Raw genomic sequence first — 18,952 nt, forward strand, 5'->3', positions numbered from 1 at the left:
CCTCTGAGCTAAGAAGAGAGGAGCAGGATTGAGGAAGATCCTGGGAGAGCTTCTTCCTTCAAAGGGAGTACCTGGGCAGCTCCCAGGGGCCCAGCTCTTCCTGGGAATTTATGGTCACAAATCCAGGCAGAAAAGAGGAGGGTGGTGGTAACTAAGGTATAAGGGGCAGGGCCTCCCCAGATGTCCTACCCATTGCAAAGAGTCACAGGGTGGGTGCAAGAAAACAACACTACACACACAGAGATACATACACTTTGCATCTATCACCCAGAAGAAATCAAATAGACACATCAGTGGAAAGTGGGTTCTGGGTCAAGGCATGGGACAATGGCCACCAACCACAGCCTGAAAGAGGCCGGCACTTCTAAGTCAGGAAGAAGACCCAAGGCTGAGCACTTCTCTCCTCCTGATGGATGGCAATTAGAGTGAAGGTGGGCAAAGAAAGAAGCAGAGCTACCAGCTCCTAGGTCAGGATAGGAGTAGGATAGAAGAAAGACAGTAAGTGCGCCTAGCTCCCTCACCATTAACTGCTGGTCTCCCTCCAAGCGGTCCTCACCCCAGGGGTGCAGAAGGACACCCTGGACTTCAGCCTTAAAAAGGGTTACCTCTTCCAAACAGAGCCTGATCAAATCTGGGTGACAGAAGGTAAAAGATAAGGGAGTTGGGGACTCTCAACCCAAAACCAGGGACCCATGCCTTCACCCTCAATTCTAGGAGGTCACAGCCAGGGTGTTGACATAGCCATGGGCACCCCCGTCATTCTCCGAAATGCAATGGCCAGCTGGGAGCCTCCCTGAGGTGGTGGTGGAGGCGGTGGAGGGGCGGAGGGCAGAGCACCATAGCCCCCTCTGGCCTGACTCGGAGAGACCCAACTGCCCCAGTCCCAGCAGCCCCCCCAGTGCCTCCAGGCCTTGGCAGCTGAGAACAAAAAGGTTCTTGAGCATGAAGATGGAGAGGGGCTGCTGGTAGCTGACCACCAGGAGGCAGCACAGCGCCAGCAAGGGCACGTCCACCAGGCAGCCGCCCAGCAGGCGCAGAAGGAGGCAGCAGCTGCCGGACCAGAGGCCTGGCCCCCGGATGCCGCTGCTGTGGCAGCAGCGTTGAGCTCATAGAGCCAGAGCACTGGCAAGGCGAGGGTAAGGAAGTAGACGGCGATGAGCAGGTAGCGCAGGTGAGCGGGCAACTGCACGCAGACCTACCAGCATCAGCTCCACCAACGTGAAGCTGCTGAGCAGCTCCAGGCACGTGCCCAGGAAGCATCAGGCTGCAAGGTGCCACTGGGGCTGCAGCAGCAGGGGTCCGGCCAAGCCGGGCAGTGCGCCCGCCTCGCTGATGGCCCACACAAAGCTGTAGAGCAGGGGCACCAACAGCACCATGGTGAGGCAGAAGCCCATGGTGCCGAAGGAAGGGTGCAGCTCTAGGATGGACGTGCCCAGGATCAGCACCACCTTGGGCTTGAAGGCTATGAAATAGATAAGCCGGGCCGGGTAGGTGAAGGCGAACTCGCTCACTGTCGCGGCCACCCCCAGGCCGCCCCCCGCGCCGCCGCGCCCCCCCCCCGGTCCACACACCTTGGCCCTGGAGGAGGCGGCCAAGGGGGCAGGCAAGCGCAGGGGCGGTGCGGCGTGGTGGTGGTGCGGGTGATGCGCGCTGCTGGCCGCACTGACCTGACAGCCCTGGCTGTTCTTGGCGAAGAAGTTGGCCCAGCCCACCACCACCAGCAGGTCCGTTGCGATCCAGGAGCACCAGTACAGGTCGGTGACGGCGATGAGATACAGGTCCAGCAGGCTGCCCTGCGCCAGCAGCAGCACTACGGACAGCGCCTGGTAGCCCCAGCGGCACCCGGGACTCGGGCGCAGCCGCGGCGCCGATCCCTGCGGCCGGGCCAGGCCGGACGGCCGCAGCAGCAGCAGCAACAAGAACAGCAGGAGGCTCCGCTGCCCGACCCGTCGCCGCGGAAGTCCGCGGCTGTCATGCTGCAGTAGGAGATGGGCGTGGAGCTGGAGGAGGAGGTGTCGGAGGAGGAGGAGAAGGCGGCCGGTGCGGGGACAACAGGGGCGCCCCCCTGAGCTGGCAGCCCCGGGAGCGCTGCGTTGGGCACCAGTGGCTTGCTGACGCTCAGGCTCCCGTGTTCCTCCTCACGCTCAGCTCCAGTGCTGCTGCTCGGGGAGCCGCCGCCCTGGCTGCGTCTGCTGCTGCCTTCCCCGTGGCTGGCGCTGGTGCTGGTGTTACTGTCGCCGGAGCCTCTCTGGCCACGAAAGGAGCCCCCGCGGAGGAAGAGCGGCTGCAGCCGGGCGGTGGCAGGGGGTGGCGGGAAGGGGCCCGGCGCGGAGGAGACCGAGCGAGGGTGGCTGAGCGCTGGTCGCATTGTCCTCCGAGCGGCTCCGGAGGTCCCCCAGCTGCTCCCTCCCCGACAACTCCGGGTGGGCGAGGCAGCCGAGGGAAGCAGGGCCCGCCCCCTCCCCCGTGGTGGGGACTCGCACCTGGGCCGGGCGGCGGCGAGATCCGGACTGGAGACACTGGACTGGGCGAGCTGGACCGAGCGGGGTGGGAGCTGGGACAGGCGCGGAGCGGAGCAGACCGCGGTGATGGTGGGCAGGGTGGGAAGCGAGCCTGCCAGGAGGGAGGGAGGCTGGCGGCGGGGAAACCAGGACTGGATTCGAGGGGGAGAGGAGGCGGCGAGACCAGAGGAGGGGAAAGCGCTGCACGCTGTATCAGCAGGAAAAGGGGCAGAGGTGCTGAGCTTTAGAGTCCGGTGGGGAGCCCTGTGGCCTGGAGGAAGTGGAGGAGGTGTGGGCGGCCGCCAGAGCTAGACGACCCACCTTGGACTCTGAGGGAGCGCGGACTCCTAAGGAAGTGGCTGGGAATCCCACCAACTGCACCCCAGGGCCCCAGTGCCTAGATGGCTTCGGTGCCCCCAAGCTATGGACTCAGGCAACTGGGCGGGCTTTGCCCCTGGCCTTCTCAGCTCTGACATAGGCAAAAGGCAGCTTCCCTCCACCCTCCATCCACTGCCCTCCCCGGGGCCTATCCACCTCTCCCTAAGGCACTAAACCCCGGTGGAGGAGAAAGGCCATGTTGGCAAAAAGGGCCAGGCAGCAGTCCCACACCTACAGTCCTAAACATCTGTATGCCCAGCACTGGGGTCAGGAGCCATCTCAGGGATGACCCAGAGGATGGAGAAACACCCTGCCTAGGAGGAGAGGCTAGTGGTATCCACCCAGCGGGCTTCTCAAATGTTTTAAAAGCAGAATGGGACATAATAGGAAGATGTGTCTAGCAGAGAGGAAAATAAAGGGACATTTAGAAGTGTGGGCACTCCAAAGGGATGATGGTGAGGGTTACAGCCAGTCACGGTAGACAGAGACACCAAGGAAGAAATGTAGGTGGTAACCCTCCGTAGAAAGCTTCAGGAGAAAGGGCACAGCAGCTCACCCAAGGACTCATCCATGGCTGGGTCTGGATGTCCATGCAGCAGCTCTGGAAGGCAGAAGGTAGAGTGCTGCCTTTGGGGATTTAAGGGAGAAGGAAATGACTAGAGCAGTTCGGGCTGAAAAACAATCTGAGGCTCACCAATAATGGAGACATTCCATTCCCAGCTGCATGAAAGGAGACCAGGAAGCCTGCCTGGCCTGTTGGCCTCCACACCCTTTGGGTGGCCTGTGTCCTCCCTAATTTCATGACCTTTGAAGTGTTGCTGTGGGCTCATCTTCCCTAGGTAACAACTTGCAGCATGACAACACTATGCAGTGTGAGGGAGCACATGCAGTGGAGCTGCAGGGCTTAGTCAGAGCCGCTTCTAAATCCACCTCTTGAATGAGGGTCAGTTTCAGGCAAATCTGCCTTTTCCAGTTCCCCAGAGTCTGCACAGCCAATCCCTGGTAGATATACAATTTAGAACCTGCACCATTTCTACCTCTCCTGAACACACAACCTTTGGAAAGCAGGCATGGTGGTGAAGGCAGGAGGAGCTCTGGGGCCGCTGTCCCAGCTGTGCCACTTAACACGTTTGTGGTCTTATCCTGGATATTTCACCTCACAAAGCTGATCTATAAAAAAGACCCCACCCCTACCTTAACGGGTTGCTGTATGAAGAGAGATCCTGTGTGTAATCTGTCTTCGATGACAGAGCCAGGCCCTGGCTAGGAGTCCATGCTCAGTTAAAGGTTTCCATGTGATCATCATTCCACTTAGCCTTAGCTTCCCAGGGAACGTCCACTCATAGCAGGGGCCACCAATGGCTGTTTTCTCGCTGGACTCTGAGTTCTACTCTCCCACAGCATTGCACTTTGGTAAGTGCTGGGGAGCAAAGCTGCCATGATTAGGAGCGCTGATTCTTGGAGCTGGTCTTCACAGGCTTACGGTGTGAGACATCCAGGGTGCCAGTTGGGGCCAGGGTCCACCCACATGGAGCTGGGTGGGGATTGAATGGTCTAGCGGGTGCAGCCACCACTCATGGCAAGCAACACAGCAGGCCCAGAGTTATCAGAGCTAAGCCAGTCCAGGTCAAAAAATGGTCTTGTTGGGGGTCTGCCAACTGCTAATGGGGGTGATTATGGCAGTTTCCCAGTCCCTTCAGGGAAAACACCAGCTGGCAGCTCACACAGAATCAGGCTCAGGCCTCCTGTACAAGTAAGCAAAGTGGTGGAAGAAGGAAGCAGCTGGTGGGGTGAAGTGGCTCATGCCTGTTATCCCAGCAATTTGGGAAGCAGAGGCAGGAAGATCACTTGAGGTCAGGACTTTGAGACCAGCCTGGCCAACACGGTGAGACCCCATCTCTACTAACAACACAAAAATTAGCCAGGCATGGTGGCATGCACCTGTAATCCCAGCTACTCGGGAAGGCAGAGGCAAGAGAATCACTTGAACCTTGGAGGTGGAGGTGGCAGTGAGCCGAGGTCACGCCATTGCACTCCAGCCTGAGTGACACAGTGAAACTGTATCTCAAAAAAAAAGGAAGTAGCTGATGAAGGAAGAGCTGGACTTCTGAGAGCCAGGGAAGAGCGCCCTCCCACTCCTCAGCCCACACCCTGCCCTGTCTCAAAACAAAACAAAACAAAACAACAAAAGATAAACCAAGTTCTTTATTAGGAGGGACATAGACATATAAGCAATTAAGCACAATAAAGTATTATGAATATTATGACCAAATTCAAGGTCCAGAAGAGATACAAAACAGGAGTGGGGCAGCAAAGCCTTCACAGAGGGCAAGACAAGAGTGCTGTTTTGAAAACTCAGCAGGTGCTGGGGAGCAGATTGGAGGTAGAGCTGGATCAGAAGAGCAGTCAGGACCAAGATGGACAAAGGGCCTAAGGCATAAAGTAGCAGGCCCTGTACAGAGTGACAAATATTGGCTATGCTTGAATTTAAGTACAGGAGACCATTTGATGAAAGGCACAGCTGAGGACACAGGCAGAGCTGAGTTCCCGTGGGCCACCAAGCCCAGGCCAAACCTGGGCTGCATTCTAAGGCAGGAAGGAACTCTTGAAATCAGGAGTACACCAAGCACAGATGTGCATGTTAGAAAAGCTGCTTGATCAGCCGGGTGCGGTGGCTCACGCCTGTATTCCAAGCACTTTGGAGACCAAGGTGGGTGGATTACCTGAGGTCGGGAGTTCAAGACCAGACTGACAAACATGGGGAAACCCTGTCTTTTTTAAAGAAAAAGAATAAATAAAAAAAAGAAAAAGAACAAAAAAGAGTTGCTTGATCGTGCAGACAATGGATTAGAGGGAATGGAAAATGGAGATACACAGACTATGTTCTAATTCTGGCAATACAGTGAATTAAAGCATATCAAAAACTCCCTAGCTTACAAAAAAAAAAACACTCAATGAAATAGAACATTCTTTAAATGCAGTTAATCTCAAAGAGTAAGGAAAACTCTTGGAACCATAAACGAATAGGTAACCAGACTGGAAAGTGAAATACACGAGGGTGTGAATGCCTTCAGATATGTAGTCAGTCTCACTTAGCCATGCTATCTAGCATGTGGCTATCTAAATTTAAATTTAGGCCAGGCATGATGGCTCACGCCTGTAATTCCAGCACTTTGGGAGACTGAGGTAGGTGGATCAGCTGAGGTCAGGAGTTCAAGACCAGCCTGGTCAATGTGGCAAAACCCCATCTTTACTAAAAATACAAAAATTAGTGGGGCTTGGTGGCACAGGCCTATAGTCCCAGCCACTCAGGAGGCTGAGAAGCATCGTTTGAACCCGGGAACTGTACTTTAGCCTGGGTGATAGAGTGAAACTCCATTTCCCCAAAAAATTTTTCAAAAATAGGTGTTTTGCATATTTCTTCTCTTAATCTATTAAATAAGCAATTGCATAAAACTATAACTGTTGGCCAGGCATGGTGGCTCATGCCTGTAATCCAAACACTTTGGAGGCCAAGGCAGGCAGATCACCTGAGGTCAATAGTTCAAGACCAGCCTGACCAACAGGGTGAAACCCCGTCTTTAAAAAGAAAAAAAATACTATAGCTGTATTGTTGGGCCTTTAACATATAGACATGTAATACATTTGACAATAACAGCACAAAGAAGGTAGTTAAGAGCAAACTGTATTAATGCAAGGAAATGACATCAGATGGTAATGCAAATTCATTAAAAAATAAAAAAACCACCAGAAATAGTAAAATACAGATACAGTTAGATATTTTTTAATATCTTATATATAGGCCAGGCATGGTGGCTCACGCCTGTAGTCCTAGCCTTTGGGAGGCCAAGGCATGTGGACTGCCTGAGCTAAGGAGTTTGAGACCAGCCTAGACAACATGGCAAAACCCTGTCTCTACAAAAAGTATTTTTTAAATTAACCAGCCATTAAAAAAAATTAGCATGGTATAGTCCCAGCTACTCTACTAGGGAAGCTGAGGGAGGAGAATTGCTTGAACCAAGGAAACAGATGTTGCAATGAGCTGAGATCTCACCACTGCACTCCAGCCTGGGAGACAGAGCAAGACTCTGCCTCAAAGAAACAAACAAAAATTAGCCAGGCATAGTGGCACATGCCTATGCCACTTAGGAGACTGAGGTGGGAGGATCACTTGAGCCCAGGAGACTGAGGCTACAGTGAGCCCCAACTGCACCACTGCACTCCAGCCTGAGCAACATAGCAAGACCCTGTCTCAAAAAAAGTTATATATGTATAGTGTATAATAGTAATAGCACCAGAAAACAAAGAAGGAATAGAAATGAAGTTTTTTTAACTCACTGGAATTAAGGTGATATAAATCTGAAGTGAATTTTGATAAGCTAATATGTATAAGCTCTAGAGTGACACTAAGACAATAATCCAAAACATTAGTTTAGAAGTCATTAAAGAAATTAAAACGTTACACTATAAAAACTCAATACAAAAAAGGAAACAATTTAAAAAAAAACACTAGCCAGGCATGGTGGCTCCCACCTGTAATCCCAGCACTTTGGGAGGTGAAGGTGGGTGGATGACAAGGTCAGGAGTTTGAGACCAGCCCAGCCAACATGGTGAAACCCTGTCTCTACTAAAAATAGAAAAAATTAGCTGGGCATGGTGGCTCACTCCTGTAATCCCAGCTACTCAGGAGGTAGAGGCAGGAGAATTGCCTGAACCTGGGAAGCAGAGGTTGCAGTGAGCTTAGATTGTGCCACTGCACTGCAGCCTGGGAGACAAAGCAATACTCTACCTTGGGAGAAAATAAACAAACACACACTTCAGTCCTACCAGACTTGCTAAAAAATAAACAAACAAAAAACCTGGTCAGATGCATTCGAGATCAGCCTGGGAAGCATAGCAAGACCTCATCTCTAAAAATAACGTTTTTTTTTTGAGACAGAGTCTCACTGTACCCCAGGCTGGAGTGCAGTGGCATGATCTCAGCTCACTGCAACCTCTGCCTCCTGGGTTCAAGAGATTCTCATGCCTCAGTCTCCAATGTAGCTGGGATTACAAGCACCTGACACCACAACTCGCTCATTTTTATGTTTTTAGTAGAGACGGGGTTTTGCCATGTTGGCCAGGCTAGTCTTGACCTCCTGACCTCAGGTGATCTGCCTGCCTTGGCCTCCCAAACTGCTGGGATCATAGGTGTGAGCCATCACACCCAGCCTAAAGTATATATATATAGTTTAAGTAGCTGAACATGGTGGCATAAGTCTGTAGTCCTAGCCCCCCAGGAGGCTAATGTGGGAGGATCATTTGAGGCCAAGAGGAGGTTACAGTGAGCTATGATCATGCCGCTGTACTTCAGCCTGGGTGACAGAGCAAGACCCTGTCTCAAAAAAGAAAATAAAAGAAACCTTCAGATTTCAAGTATATAGTAGTCCTTGAGGGATTCATTTCAAGACCTCCAGTGGATGCCTGAAACTGAGGAGATACACACACACACACACACACACACACACACACACACACAGTTTTTTTTATACATAGCTATGATAAAGTTTAATTCATAAATTAGATACAGTAGGAGATTAACAATAACACATAATAGAACAATTATAACAATATATTATAATGAAAGTGAATGTGGTACCTCTCTCTCTCAAAATGTCTTAATATTTCAGACAGTGCTTTACCATGGAACTGAAACCATAAACAGTAAAACTGCAAATAGCAGACATTACTGGATAGCCACTGAAAAAAATTAATGGATGAGCTCAACAGCCAGTTAGACACAACTGAAGTGAGTGAATGTAATAATATATATGAGGACAGTCTCTAGACTGTAGCACAGAGAGGAGACTGAAAATATATGAGACAGGAGACATGAGAGATAGATTGGAAGATCTAAAATATGTCTGACAGAAGCTCCAGAAGGAGAAAATAGAAGGAATAAGGGAAAGACAGCAAAGAAACTTGAACTGAGAATTTTCAAAAATTGGTGAAAGAACTTCTCCAATCCACAGATTTAGGAATTCATTCTCCTAAACAGGATGAATAAAAATAAACATGCTCCTAGATGTTTTCAAGTAAAATTGTAGAACTCTAGGCAGGAAAAGGAGCTTAAGAAAATCAAACGGTGAAAAACAAACGACTTACAACAAACAACAATTAAATTAATGGCAGACTTCTCATCAGAGATAACAGAAGTCAGAATGCAATGGACTATAGAAATGAAGCTACATAATCAGTAATCACAAAAGATGTCATATTAAACAACAGATGATCAGCTTGGATTTATTTTTTTAATTTCCAGTTATAGGCTTTTACAAGAAATAACCCACGGCCTGGCATGGTGGCTCATGCCTGTAATCCCAGCTCTTTAGGAGGCTGAGGCAGGAGGAATCCTTGAGCCCAGACTGGGCAACAAAGTGAGATGCCTTTAGAAAAAAAATTCTTTTTAATTAGCCAGGTGTAGTGATACATGCCTATAGTTCCTGCTAGTTGGGAGGCTGAAGTGGGAGGATCCCTTGAGCCCAGAAGTTGGAGGTTGCAGTGTACCCCAGCCTGGTTGACAGAGCAAGACCCTGTCTCAAAAAATAAATAAAAAATAAAATAAAAAGAGAAATATTCCTAAAATATAAAGACAAAGTTTAAAAAGGTTGAAGAAAAAATACACAAATACGATTTAATGCATGTATATAATTAAACTAGGCAAACACCAACTTTAAAAAGTGGGGTTAGCAATACTAATGCTGGAAAAAATAAACTATATGACAAAGAATATTCTTAGAGATAAAGAAGTTCACTATGTAATCATAAAAGACAATACAGCATAGTAGTGAAGGGTACACACACTAGAGCCAGACTACCTGTATTCAAACTATTTCATTTCATTTTATTCTATTTTATTTTGACACAGAATCTCACTGTGTCACCCAGGCTGGAGTGCAGGGATGCAGTCTTGGCTCACTGCAACCTCTGCCTCCCAGATTTAAGAAATTGTCTGGTCTCAGCCTCCCAAGCAGCTGGGACTACAGGCACCCACCATCAAACCCAGATAATTGTTTTGTATTTTTAGTAAAGACAGGGTTTCACCATGTTAGCCAGGCTGCTCTTGAACTCCTGACCCCAAGTGATCTGCCTGCCTCGGCCTCCCAAAGGGCTGGGATTACAGGCATGGGCCACCATCCCAGGCTGACTCCACCATTTAGAAGCTGAGTGACCTTGGGCAAGTTACTTAATCTCTCTTTCCTGGATTTTCCCACTAGCAAATGGAGAAAATATTAATAGCCACTTCACAGAGTTATTACATGAAGTAAATAAACATATAGAAAGTACTCAGAACAAAATGTTATATAAATATTTGCAGCTGTAAAAGGACAAAGTTACAGAAAACTGTAATTCTGAATGTGTATGTGCTCAATAACATAGCCCTAAAATATAAAAATAAAAATGGATAGTATTTATGAGACATTGGCAAATAACCTCATTATAGTGGGGAATATAAACATATCTCTCAACAAGCCCATTCATAAGTGGGCAAAGGATGTGAACAGACACTTTACAAAAGAAGACATACATGAGGCCAACAAACATATATAAGAAAATGCTCATCATCACTGTCATTAGAGAAATTCAAATCAAAACTACGTTGAGATACCATCTCACGCCAGTTAGAATGGTGATCATTAAAAAATCTGGAGACAACAGATGCTGGAGAGGATGTGGAGAAATAGGAACACTTTTACACTGCTGGTGGGAGTGTAAATTAGTTCAACCATTGTGGAAGACAGTGCGGCAATTCCTCAAGGACCTAGAAATAGAAATTCCATTTGACCCAGCAATCCCATTACTGGGTATATATCCAAAGGATTATAAATCGTTCTACTATAAGGACACACGAATGTTCATTGCAGCACTGTTTGCAATAGCAAAGACTTGGAATCAACCCAAAGGCCCATCGATGATAGACTGGACAGGGAAAATGCGGTACATATACACCATGGAATATTATGCAGCAATCAAAAACGATGAGTTCATGTCCTTTGTAGGGACATGGATGAATCTGGAGAACATCATTCTCAGCAAACTGACACAAGAACAGAAAATAAAATACCGCATGTTCTCACTCATAGGCGGGTGTTGAACAATGAGAACACATGGACAGAGGGAGTGGAGCACTACACACTGGGGTCTGTTGGGGGGAATAGGGGAGGGATGGTGGGGAGTTGGGGAGAGATAGCATGGGGAGAAATGCCAGATATAGGTGAAGGGGAGGAAGGCAGCAAATCACACTGCCACGTGCGTACCTATGTAACTATCTTGCATGTTCTTCATATGTACCCCAAAACCTAAAATGCAATAAAAAATTAAAAAATAAACATATCTCTCAGTTAGTGATAGACCAAACAGATAAAACATTGGTACAGACATATACAAGTTCAACCACGTCATTAACAAGCTTGATCTAATGGCTGAATTTAGAGCTCTGTACCTCCAAATTTAGATACTACACATTGTTTGCAATTTTACATGCAACATTTACAAAGCATGACTATGTACAGACCAATTCTTTTCTTTTTTCTTTTTTTTTAAAATAAGCGGCCATGGCTATTCATAGGTGTGATCCCACTAATGATCAGCATGGGAGTTTTGACCTGCTCTATTACTGACCTGGGCCGGTTTACCCCTCCTTAGGCAACCTGATGGTCCCCCACTCCCGGGAGGTCACCATATTAATGCTGAACTTAGTGCAGACACTTGATTGGCATAGCACACTGCAGCCCAGAACTCCTGGGCTCAAGAGATCCTCCAGCCTCAGCCTCCCAAATAGCTGGGACTATAGGCACGTGCCACCCAGCCTGGTCAGACCAATTATTTGACCTCACAACAATTAGATTTGAATACAGTAACAAAACGATGACCAATCACCTCATCTCCACATATTTGGAAGTTTAAAGACATACTTCTGAATAACTCATCCAAAAATTAGAAAATATTTAGAACTAGCCAGGCTCAGGGGTTCATTCCTGTAATCCCAGCAGTTTGGGAGGCCAAGGAGGGTGGATCACCTGAGGTCAGGAGGTTGAGACTAGGTGAAACCCTATCTTATGAAAAAAAGAAAATAAAATATTTACAACTAAATGAACATAAAATTACTGCCTGTCAAAATGGATGGGATATAACCAAAGCAGAAAAGGAAAATGTATAGCCTTAAATGTTTGTGTTACTAAAGGAGAAAATTGAACATTTAATAAGGTAAGCATCCAACTTAATAAACTAGCTGGGCACAGTGGCTTGTAATCCTAGCATTTTGGGAGGCTAAGGTAGGAAGGTCACTTAAGGCTAGTAGTTTGAGATCAGCCTAGGCAACATAGCAAGGCCCTGTCTCTACAAAAAATAATAAATTTGTCAGACATAATGGCCATGCCTGTAGCCCCAGCTACTTGGAAGGCTGAGGTGGAAGAACCTCTTGAGCCCAGGAGTTCAAGGCTATAGTGAGCCATGATCACATCACTTCCAGCCTGGGCAACAGAGTGGGATCTTGTCTCAAAATTAATAAATAAAAGTGGAAGAGAGAAAAGCCAGTACAATGAAAACTCAAAGAAGGAACTATGGCCAGGCATGGCGGCTCACGTTTGTAATTCTAGCACTTTGGAACTGGGTAATGGGTAGAGGCTGGAAGAGTTTTGAGGTGTATGCTATAAATGTGGACATTAAGGGTTATTCTGATGAGGTCTCAGAAAGAAAAGAGGAGAGCTGTAGAGAAACCCCAATCTTCTTAGAGAATACCTAAGTAATGCTGAACAGAATGTTGGTAGGAATATGGACAGTACCGCCATTCTCTTTTTTTTCTTTTTTGAGTCAGAGTCTTACTGTGTTGCCCAGGCTGGAGTGCAGTGGTGTGAGCCTTCTGCAACCTCCACTTCCCAGGTTCAAGTGAATCTCCTTCCTCAGCCTCCCAAGTAGTTGGGAGTACAGGTACATGCCATCACAATTGGCTAATTTTTGCAATTTTAGTAAAGACGGGGTTTCACCATGTTGACCAGGCTGGTCTAGAACTCCTGGCCTCAAGTGATTCACCCACCTTGACCTCCCAAAGTGCTTGGATTATAGGCAGTCAGGCCATTCTGATGGAGTCACAGATGGAAATGAAGAACATTTACTAGAAGCTGGACAAAAGGCCATCCTTGTTAGGAAGCAGCAAAGAATTGGCTAAACTGTGTTCATGTTCTATCATTTTGTGGAGGTAAAAATTGCAAGCAATGAAACTTACAATGGGATTAGGAAATCTCTAAACCAAGTATTGAAGGAGTAACCTAGCTCCTTATGACTGCTTCTAGTACGATTCAAGAGAGACATAAGTGACATAAAGGCAGAACTGTTAAGCAAAAAGGAGTAAGAACTTAAAGTTCTGAAAAATGATCAGCCCATCCATATAGAAAAGAACAAGAACCCAGTTTGGAGAAAATACTAAAGGTGCTACCAAGCTCTTGGATTGTCCCAAGTCTCCAAAAGTATGAGAAATAAATTTGTTTTCAGAGGACACACAGACTATGGTATTTTAACAGCCCGAATCAACTTGCACATAGCTTGATCACACTTGTGAACATTGACGAAGAGCCCCTGAACTGTTGCTGTAGTAGCTGCCAGCAACATGTAACATAACCAATTTGGTTTTATCCCAGGAACGACAAAAAGAGTTAAAGTTGAAAACAGACTGGGCATAGGGACTCACACCTGTAATATCAACATTCTGGAGGCCAAGATGAGAGGAGCACTTAAAGCCCAGGAGTTTGAGGCCAGCCAAGGCAACATGGTGAGGCCATGCCTCTACAAAAAATAAAAAATTGAATTAGCTGGGTGTGGTGGCTCATACCTGTAGTCCCACTACTTGAGAGGCTGAGGTGGGAGAACTGCTTAATCCCAGGAGGTGGAGGCTGCAGTGAGCAGGATTGCACAACTGCACTGCAGCCAGGGTGACAGAGCAAGACCCTGTCTCCAAAAAAAAAAAAGATGAAAACAAAATCTATTAATAAGCCAGGTGCAGTGGCTCATGCCTGTAATCCCAGCTCTTTGGCAGGCTGAGGCAGGCAGATCACCTGAGGTCAGGAGTTCAAGACCAGCCTGACCAATATGGTGAAACCCCATCTTTAAAATATATATACATACATATATATTTATATGTATATTATATATATATAATATATAATCTCAGCACTTTGGGAGGCCAAGGCGTGTGCATTATGAGGTCAAGAGATGGAGACCATCCTGGCCAACATGAAACCCCATCTCTTAAAAAAAAAAGGAAAAAGAAAAGAAAAAAATCTATTAATATAGCTTACCATATTAACAGGTTAAAGAAGAGAAACACTTAAGATCAACATATCAAATACAGAAAAACAATGAACACTTAATATCTATTTATGAATTTCAACAAAAATTGAGCAAAACAGAATTTTTGGCTTTACTGCTCTTGCTCTCTTGTCTAGACCAGAGGGCAGTGGCACAACCATAGTTCACTGTAACCATGAATCCTGAGCTCAAGCAACCCTTCTGCCTAAGCTTTCCAAGTAGCTGTGACTACAGCATGTGCCACCATGCCCAGCTATTTTTGTTTGTTTGTAGAGATAGGGCCTCCCTATGTTGCCCTGGCTGGTCTCAAACTCCTAGGCTCAAGCAATCCTCCTGCCTCAGCCTCCCAGAGTGCTGGGATTACAGGCATAAGCCACCAAACCTGGCTGGAATTTCCTTTAGTCTTTTTTTTTTTTTTGAGATGGAGTCCTGCCCTGTCACCCGGGATGGAGTGCAATGGCGCAATCTCCACTCACTGCAACCTCCGCCTCCCAGGTTCAAGCCATTTTCCTGCCTCAGCCTACTGAGTAGCAGGGATTACAGGCATGCACCACCATGCCCAGCTAATTTTTGCATTTTTAGTAGAGATGGGGTTTCACCATGTTGGTCAGGCTGGTCTCAAACTCCTAACCTGATGATCTGCCTGCCTCAGCCTCCCAACGTGCTAGGATTACCAGCATGAGCCACCACTCCTGGACCAGAATTTCTTTATTCCTAGTAAATAGTAATATGGCAACAGAGACAGACTAGATGCTGTCCTATCCCATTTCCTCTTCCTAGGCTGAGAAACCACATTTTCCATCCTCTCTCTAGTCACATTAGAACCATATGGCTAGCCAATGAACACATACACAAGTGGTACCCACCACAGCCTGGTTCGGCCATAAATCCTGTCACAGTCTTACATTCATGCTCTCTCCCACAGACCTTGCAAGCCATGTGTAGGAGATGACAGCACCACCAACTGGAGGGTGCCTGGGTACCTGGCACTTGAAGGGGAAAGGTCAAGAGTAGCCACCTGACCCATATGAGATTATGAAATCAGAAGGAAGCTGGGCGCAGTGGCTCATGCCTTTAATCCCAACACTTTGGGAGGTCAAGATGGGAGTATCACGAGGTCAGGAGTTCGAGAACAATCTGACCAACATGGTGAAACCCCATCTCTATTTTAAAAGAAGAAGCAAAGAAGAAGAAGAAGAAGAAGGAGGAGGAGGAGGAGGAGGAGGAGGAGGAGGAGGAGGAGGAGGAGGGGGAGAAAGAAGGAGGAGGAGGAGAAGAAGAAGAAGAAAAAGAAGGAGGAGGAGGAGGAGAAAGAAGGAGGAGGAGGAGAAGAAGAAGAAGAAGAAGAAGAAGAAGAAGAAGAAGAAGAAGAAGAAAGAAAACAAGAAGAAGAAGAAGAAAGAAGAAAGGAAGAAGAAGAAGGAAGAAAGAAGAAGAAAGAAGAAAACAAGAAGAAGAAGAAAGAAGAAAGAAGAAAACAAGAAGAAGAAGAAGAAAGAAGAAAACAAGAAGAAAGAAGAAAGAAGAAAACAAGAAGAAGAAGAAAGAAAACAAGAAGAAGAAGAAGAAGAAGAAAGAAGAAAGAGAAGAAGAAGAAAGAAGAAAGAAGAAAACAAGAAGAAGAAAGAAGAAAACAAGAAGAATAAGAAGAAAGAAGAAAGAGAAGAAGAAGAAAGAAGAAAGAAGAAGAAAGAAGAAAACAAGAAGAATAAGAAGAAGAAGAAAGAAGAAAGAGAAGAAGAAGAAAGAAGAAAGAAGAAGAAGAAAGAAGAAAACAAGAAGAATAAGAAGAAGAAGAAAGAAGAAGAAGAAAGAAGGAAACAAGAAGAATAAGAAGAAGAAGAAGAAAGAAGAAGAAGAAAGAAGAAAACAAGAAGAATAAGAATAAGAATAAGAATAAGAATAAGAATAAGAATAAGAAGAAGAAGAAGAAGAAGAAGAAGAAGAAGAAGAAGAAGAAGTGGAGGAGGAGGAAGAAATACTTTGTGAAGCCGCCTTTTCAAACCTGTGTAGGTCTATTTCTGGGCACTTCATTTTGTCCCATTGATTTGTATCTCTCCCTCTGCCAGTAGAATAGTGTCTTGATTACTGTAACTTTATAAAAATGCTTGATATCTGATAGGCAAGTCCAGGGTCAAGACAGGATGGACTCCTCTAAAGCAAGGGCAGTTTCTCTCTTTTTTTGATACACAGTCTCACTCTGTTCAGGCTGGAGTGCAGTGGCATGATCTTGGCTCACTGCAACCTCTGCCTCCTGGGTTCAAGTGATTCTCCTGTCTCAGCCTCCTGAGTACCTGAACCACAGGCACCCACCACCAGGCCTGGCTAATTTTTGTATTTTTTTTCTTAGTAGAGATGAGGTTTCACTATGCTGGCCAGGCTGGTCTCAAACTCCTGACCTCAAGTGATTTGCCTGCCTTGGCTTCCCAAAATGCTGGGATTACAGGCATAAGCCACTGCTTCCGGCCCTCATTTCTTAACATTGTGCTCAGTAGGAGTGCAACAGTCATTTAAATGTGAACAAATGAAGCCAAAAGAGGAAATTAGAAAGACCATAGAAAAAAAGCAGACAAAAAGGGAAAAAGGAACACCCCTTCCCTCCCCAATGAGACGGCTCCAGCAACGCCACAGCTGCTCACCTAGAAATGCAGAACCAGAAAGCTCAAGTCAGAGTGGGAGGAGGTAGGGAAAAACTTTCAAGCTAAACTCCTATACTCTCTCCACCCCCTCCCTTTCCTCAAAAAGAGAGAAAATGACACAAGGCTTTAAAACCAAGAGCTGGAGGAACATGGAGGCAAAATCTGAGGCTGTCAGCTGCCCAGCAGTTCACACTGAGAGCATCTTCCCACTTCCAACACCCACAGAAGCTGCCTGCCAAGGGCCCCCAGTGTATCCACATGGCTCATCTCAGCAGCACGACGCAGCACTGGGGAAGTGACAGAATGTAACAAAAAAAAAAAACTATTATAGCTGAGATATTTTAAAATTCCGCCCCCCAGGCAGCATCTGGTTACCACAGCAACCCCAGCTCTGCAGGGTGTCCCAATTACCAGCAGACTCCCTGCACCTGCCCCAGGCCAAGAGCAGATGGCTGCCACCAAGGGGAACACCAAGGAAGTGCCCATGCTCTGATTCCAAGGTAATGGTTCAGACCCAAGGTGATTTTATATGTTCAATGTGAACACCTGATAAAGTTTTGTCCCATGTTAATAATTTCATTAAAAATATGGCCTTACATCCTATCTGATGTACTCAGTCTTTTTTTTTCCATTCACTTGGCTTCATCAAAACACAAAAAGAGAACATTTTCATTCATTTTGGGATTGAACAAATGATGGCAGCTGGATGTGAGTTTTGGTTCCAGCGTTTAGACAAAGCCCCCAAGGGACATAATTGTAATCAGAGCTGAGTGGCTGGGCCTGATCTCTAGATTTGCATAAGTAATGTGGTAGGACACTTGCACTTTTGCACCCAGCTTGAAATAGCTTATGATATCTTTAGGAAATCCAAACAAGTAAGAAATAGGGTCTGGGCACCATGGCTCATGCCTGTTATTCTAACAGTCTGGGAGGCTGTGGCAGGGGTATCACTTGAGCCCAGGAGTTCCAGACCAGCCTGGATAACATAACTAAGTTCCTGTTTCAACAAAAAATTACAGGCTGGGCACAGTGGCTCACACCTGTAATTTCAACACTTTGAAAGGCCAAAGTGGGTGGATCACCTAAGGTCAGAAGTTCGAGACCAGCCTGCCCAACATCATGAAACCCTGTCTCCACTGAAAATAGAAAAAATTAGCTGAGCATGGTGTCAGGCACCTGTACTTCCAGCTACTCAGGAGGCTGAGGCAGGACAATCACTTAAACTCAGGAGGCAGAGGTTGCAGTGAGTAAGATCATGTCATTGCACTCCAGCTTGAGTGTGTAGTGTGTGGTGACACACACCTGTAATCCCACCACTTTGGGAAACTGTGGCAGAAAGATTGCCTGCCTGAGTCCAGAAGTTTAAGACCAGCTGAGTCAACATAGCGGGGAATCACCTCAAAATATTCTAAATATATAAAGGAATGGTTACAAAAACTAGCTGGGCATAATGGCACTCGTCTGTAGTCCCAGCTACTCAGGAGGCTGAGGCAGTAGAATTGCTTGAACCCAGATGGCAGAGATTGCAGTGAGCCAAGATGGCACCACTGTACTCCAGCCTGGGTGACAAAGCAAGACTCTGTTAAACTAAAAAAAAAAGAGTGAATGGTTTCTGACTTTGTGCCTTCATTTCTGAAAATGGCACAGGTAAGAATTCTCTCTCCTTGAGGGGCTCTGCGAGGCTCTAACAGAGTACGAACAGATGATGCCAGTTTCAAAATGCTTTGGAAAATGCTGGCCACAATGCAATTATGAGCCAGCAGGACTGTCCTGGCCAATGGCTCAGATGGCTGTCACCAAGGTGCTTCAGAGTTCAGAGCCTGCCCCACTTCTCAGAGTGTTGCATCATGTCTTGGAGCAACAGCTCCAGGTGCAGCCCAGACGAGCTCCCAAGTCAGACAGCTCATCTAAAACAAAAAAAGAACGAGGAAAGGAGACATCATTTGTGTCAAATGCAAACGGCCACTGGAGTAAAATGAGGTCGAGAACTGTCTGGAGAATTTGCAGATGCTGAGGCTACCAGTGACACAGACGAATGAAGAAATAAAGTTGGTTACTCCTAAAGGAAGGGAGGCAAGAAGCAGCATGTTT

At 46.8% G+C, this 18,952-nt stretch overlaps 1 pseudogene; it reads right to left on the bottom strand.

Annotated features, from left to right (window-relative positions):
- Positions 1–281: 281 nt before the first annotated feature.
- Positions 282–2,416, bottom strand: LOC128930952 (transmembrane protein 121B-like; annotated as a pseudogene).
- Positions 2,417–18,952: the final 16,536 nt, after the last annotated feature.

The sequence above is a fragment of the Callithrix jacchus genome, chromosome 18 (genome assembly GCF_049354715.1).
Source record: "Callithrix jacchus isolate 240 chromosome 18, calJac240_pri, whole genome shotgun sequence".
Lineage (NCBI taxonomy): Eukaryota > Metazoa > Chordata > Mammalia > Primates > Cebidae > Callithrix > Callithrix jacchus.